This window comes from Lycium barbarum, unplaced genomic scaffold (genome assembly GCF_019175385.1).
Source record: "Lycium barbarum isolate Lr01 unplaced genomic scaffold, ASM1917538v2 unchr_scaffold_04, whole genome shotgun sequence".
Classification (NCBI taxonomy): domain Eukaryota; kingdom Viridiplantae; phylum Streptophyta; class Magnoliopsida; order Solanales; family Solanaceae; genus Lycium; species Lycium barbarum.
This window is the reverse complement of record NW_026843401.1, coordinates 612,301-618,437: the sequence shown is the minus strand read 5'-3', so window position 1 is coordinate 618,437 and position 6,137 is coordinate 612,301.

The following is a 6,137-nucleotide window of genomic DNA, read 5'->3' as shown; positions in this document are numbered from 1 at the left end:
CCCTAAAATCAACATGTCCATCACAAACAGGCTTGGGATGAATACCCATGACTTCGTTATTGTTGAACTCGCTTCATTATTGCATTTATGAGCCACAAACCCAAATTCATGATTTTTTGCACTTTCGGTGGGTATTAGCACACGAGTTATTTGGAATCCTGTCGTCAGGAGTGTGAATGCCCTAAAAATTGACATGTCCATCACAAACAGGCTGGTGATGAATACCCATGACTTCGTTATTGTTGACTCGCTTCATTTTGCCATTTAAGAGCCAGAAACCCAAATTCATGATTTTTTGCACTTTCAGGTGGGTATTAGCACACGGTTATTTGGAATCCCGTCGTCGGATTGTGAATGCCCTAAAAAATTCGACAATGTCCATCACAAACAGGCTGTGATGAATACCCATAGACTTCGTTATTGGTGAACTCGCTTCATATTGCATTTATGAGCCACAAACCAAATTCATGATTTTTTGCACTTTCGGTGGGTATTAGCATACGAGTTATTTGGAATCCTGTCGTCGGAGTTGTGAATGCCCTAAAAATTGACATGTCCATCACAAACAGGCTGGTGATGAATACCCATGACTTCGTTATTGTTGAACTCGCTTCATATTGCATTTATGAGCCACAAACCCAAATTCATGATTTTTGCACTTTCGGTGGGTATTAGCACACGAGTTATTTGGAATCCTGTCGTCGGAGTGTGAATGCCCTAAAAATTGACATGTTCATCACAAACAGGCTGGTGATGAATACCCATGACTTCGTTATTGTTGAACTCGCTTCATTGTGCATTTATGAGCCACAAACCCAAATTCATGATTTTTTGCACTTTCGGTGCGTATTAGCACACGAGTTATTAGGAATCCTGTCGTCGGAGTGTGAATGCCCTAAAAATCAACATGTCCATCACAAACAGGCTGGGGATGAATACCCATGACTTCGTTATTGTTGAACTCGCTTCATTTTGCATTTATGAGCCAGAAACCCAAATTCATGATTTTTTGCAGTTTCGGTGGGTATTAGCACACGAGTTATTTGGAATCCTGTCGTCGGAGTGTGAATGCCCTAAAAATTGACATGTCCATCACAAACAGGCTGGTGATGAATACCCATGACTTCGTTATTGTTGAACTCGCTTCATTTTGCATTTATGAGCCAGAAACCCAAATTCATGATTTTTTGCACTTTCGGTGGGTATTAGCACACGGGTTATTTGGAATCCTGTCGTCGGAGTGTGAATGCCCTAAAAATTGACATGTCCATCACAAACAGGCTGGTGATGAATACCCATGACTTCGTTATTGTTGAACTCGCTTCATAGTGCATTTATGAGCCACAAACCCAAATTCATGATTTTTTGCACTTTCGGTGGGTATTAGCACACGGGTTATTTGGAATCCTGTCGTCGGAGTGTGAATGCCCTAAAAATTGACATGTCCATCACAAACAGGCTGGTGATGAATACCCATGACTTCGTTATTGTTGAACTCGCTTCATATTGCATTTATGAGCCAGAAACCCAAATTCATGATTTTTTGCACTTTCGGTGGGTATTAGCACACGAGTTATTTGGAATCCTGTCGTCGGAGTGTGAATGCCCTAAAAATTGACATGTCCATCACAAACAGGCTGGTGATGAATACCCATGACTTCGTTATTGTTGAACTCGCTTCATTGTGCATTTATGAGCCAGAAACCCAAATTCATGATTTTTTGCACTTTCGGTGGGTATTAGCACACGGGTTATTTGGAATCCTGTCGTCGGAGTGTGAATGCCCTAAAAATTGACATGTCCATCACAAACAGGCTGGTGATGAATACCCATGACTTCGTTATTGTTGAACTCGCTTCATTTGCATTTATGAGCCAAAACCCAAATTCATGATTTTTTGCACTTTCGGTGGGTATTAGCACACGGGTTATTTGGAATCCTGTCGTCGGAGTGTGAATGCCCTAAAAATTGACATGTCCATCACAAACAGGCTGGTGATGAATACCCATGACTTCGTTATTGTTGAACTCGCTTCATTGTGCATTTATGAGCCAGAAACCCAAATTCATGATTTTTTGCACTTTCGGTGGGTATTAGCACACGAGTTATTTGGAATCCTGTCGTCGGAGTGTGAATGCCCTAAAAATTGACATGTCCATCACAAACAGGCTGGTGATGAATACCCATGACTTCGTTATTGTTGAACTCGCTTCATTGTGCATTTATGAGCCAGAAACCCAAATTCATGATTTTTGCACTTTCGGTGGGTATTAGCACACGGGTTATTTGGAATCCTGTCGTCGGAGTGTGAATGCCCTAAAAATTGACATGTCCATCACAAACAGGCTGGTGATGAATACCCATGACTTCGTTATTGTTGAACTCGCTTCATTTGCATTTATGAGCCACAAACCCAAATTCATGATTTTTTGCACTTTCGGTGGGTATTAGCACACGAGTTATTTGGAATCCTGTCGTCGGAGTGTGAATGCCCTAAAAATTGACATGTTCATCACAAACAGGCTGGTGATGAATACCCATGACTTCGTTATTGTTGAACTCGCTTCATTGTGTATTTATGAGCCAGAAACCCAAATTCATGATTTTTTGCACTTTCGGTGGGTATTAGCACACGGGTTATTTGGAATCCTATTCTTCGGAGTGTGAATGCCCTAAAAATTGACATGTCCATCACAAACAGGCTGGTGATGAATACCCATGACTTCGTTATTGTTGAACTCGCTTCATTTGCATTTATGAGCCACAAACCCAAATTCATGATTTTTTGCACTTTCGGTGGGTATTAGCACACGAGTTATTTGGAATCCTGTCGTCGGAGTGTGAATGCCCTAAAAATTGACATGTCCATCACAAACAGGCTGGTGATGAATACCCATGACTTCGTTATTGTTGAACTCGCTTCATTGTGCATTTATGAGCCAGAAACCCAAATTCGTGATTTTTTGCACTTTCGGTGGGTATTAGCACACGGGTTATTTGGAATCCTATCTTCGGAGTGTGAATGCCCTAAAAATTGACATGTCCATCACAAACAGGCTGGTGATGAATACCCATGACTTCGTTATTGTTGAACTCGCTTCATTTGCATTTATGAGCCAGAAACCCAAATTCATGATTTTTTGCACTTTCGGTGGGTATTAGCACACGAGTTATTTGGAATCCTGTCGTCGGAGTGTGAATGCCCTAAAAATTGACATGTCCATCACAAACAGGCTGGTGATGAATACCCATGACTTCGTTATTGTTGAACTCGCTTCATTGTGCATTTATGAGCCAGAAACCCAAATTCATGATTTTTTGCACTTTCGGTGGGTATTAGCACACGAGTTATTTGGAATCCTGTCGTCGGAGTGTGAATGCCCTAAAAATTGACATGTCCATCACAAACAGGCTGGTGATGAATACCCATGACTTCGTTATTGTTGAACTCGCTTCATTGTGCATTTATGAGCCAGAAACCCAAATTCATGATTTTTTGCACTTTCGGTGGGTATTAGCACACGGGTTATTTGGAATCCTGTCGTCGGAGTGTGAATGCCCTAAAAATTGACATGTCCATCACAAACAGGCTGGTGATGAATACCCATGACTTCGTTATTGTTGAACTCGCTTCATTGTGCATTTATGAGCCACAAACCCAAATTCATGATTTTTTGCACTTTCGGTGGGTATTAGCACACGAGTTATTTGGAATCCTGTCGTCGGAGTGTGAATGCCCTAAAAATTGACATGTCCATCACAAACAGGCTGGTGATGAATACCCATGACTTCGTTATTGTTGAACTCGCTTCATTGTGCATTTATGAGCCAGAAACCCAAATTCATGATTTTTTGCACTTTCGGTGGGTATTAGCACACGGGTTATTTGGAATCCTGTCGTCGGAGTGTGAATGCCCTAAAAATTGACATGTCCATCACAAACAGGCTGGTGATGAATACCCATGACTTCGTTATTGTTGAACTCGCTTCATTGTGCATTTATGAGCCACAAACCCAAATTCATGATTTTTTGCACTTTCGGTGGGTATTAGCACACGAGTTATTTGGAATCCTGTCGTCGGAGTGTGAATGCCCTAAAAATTGACATGTCCATCACAAACAGGCTGGTGATGAATACCCATGACTTCGTTATTGTTGAACTCGCTTCATTTGCATTTATGAGCCAGAAACCCAAATTCATGATTTTTTGCACTTTCGGTGGGTATTAGCACACGGGTTATTTGGAATCCTGTCGTCGGAGTGTGAATGCCCTAAAAATTGACATGTCCATCACAAACAGGCTGGTGATGAATACCCATGACTTCGTTATTGTTGAACTCGCTTCATTGTGCATTTATGAGCCAGAAACCCAAATTCATGATTTTTTGCACTTTCGGTGGGTATTAGCACACGGGTTATTTGGAATCCTATCTTCGGAGTGTGAATGCCCTAAAAATTGACATGTCCATCACAAACAGGCTGGTGATGAATACCCATGACTTCGTTATTGTTGAACTCGCTTCATATTGCATTTATGAGCCACAAACTCAAACTCATGATTTTTTGCACTTTCGGTGGGTATTAGCACACGAGTTATTTGGAATCCTGTCGTCGGAGTGTGAATGCCCTAAAAATTGACATGTCCATCACAAACAGGCTGGTGATGAATACCCATGACTTCGTTATTGTTGAACTCGCTTCATTGTGCATTTATGAGCCAGAAACCCAAATTCATGATTTTTTGCACTTTCGGTGGGTATTAGCACACGGGTTATTGGAATCCTGTCGTCGGAGTGTGAATGCCCTAAAAATTGACATGTCCATCACAAACAGGCTGGTGATGAATACCCATGACTTCGTTATTGTTGAACTCGCTTCATTTGCATTTATGAGCCAGAAACCCAAATTCATGATTTTTTGCACTTTCGGTGGGTATTAGCACACGGAGTTATTTGGAATCCTGTCGTCGGAGTGTGAATGCCCTAAAAATTGACATGTCCATCACAAACAGGCTGGTGATGAATACCCATGACTTCGTTATTGTTGAACTCGCTTCATATTCCATTTATGAGCCAGAAACCCAAATTCATGATTTTTTGCAGTTTCGGTGGGTATTAGCACACGAGTTATTTGGAATCCTGTCGTCGGAGTGTGAATGCCCTAAAAATTGACATGTCCATCACAAACAGGCTGGTGATGAATACCCATGACTTCGTTATTGTTGAACTCGCTTCATTTGCATTTATGAGCCAGAAACCCAAATTCATGATTTTTTGCACTTTCGGTGGGTATTAGCACACGGAGTTATTTGGAATCCTGTCGTCGGAGTGTGAATGCCCTAAAAATTGACATGTCCATCACAAACAGGCTGGTGATGAATACCCATGACTTCGTTATTGTTGAACTCGCTTCATTTGCATTTATGAGCCAGAAACCCAAATTCATGATTTTTTGCACTTTCGGTGGGTATTAGCACACGAGTTATTTGGAATCCTGTCGTCGGAGTGTGAATGCCCTAAAAATTGACATGTCCATCACAAACAGGCTGGTGATGAATACCCATGACTTCGTTATTGTTGAACTCGCTTCATTTTGCATTTATGAGCCAGAAACCCAAATTCATGATTTTTTGCACTTTCGGTGGGTATTAGCACACGAGTTATTTGGAATCCTGTCGTCGGAGTGTGAATGCCCTAAAAATTGACATGTCCATCACAAACAGGCTGGTGATGAATACCCATGACTTCGTTATTGTTGAACTCGCTTCATTTGCATTTATGAGCCACAAACCCAAATTCATGATTTTTTGCACTTTCGGTGGGTATTAGCACACGAGGTTATTTGGAATCCTGTCGTCGGAGTGTGAATGCCCTAAAAATTGACATGTCCATCACAAACAGGCTGGTGATGAATACCCATGACTTCGTTATTGTTGAACTCGCTTCATTGTGCATTTATGAGCCACAAACCCAAATTCATGATTTTTTGCACTTTCGGTGGGTATTAGCACACGAGTTATTTGGAATCCTGTCGTCGGAGTGTGAATGCCCTAAAAATTGACATGTCCATCACAAACAGGCTGGTGATGAATACCCATGACTTCGTTATTGTTGAACTCGCTTCATTGTGCATTTATG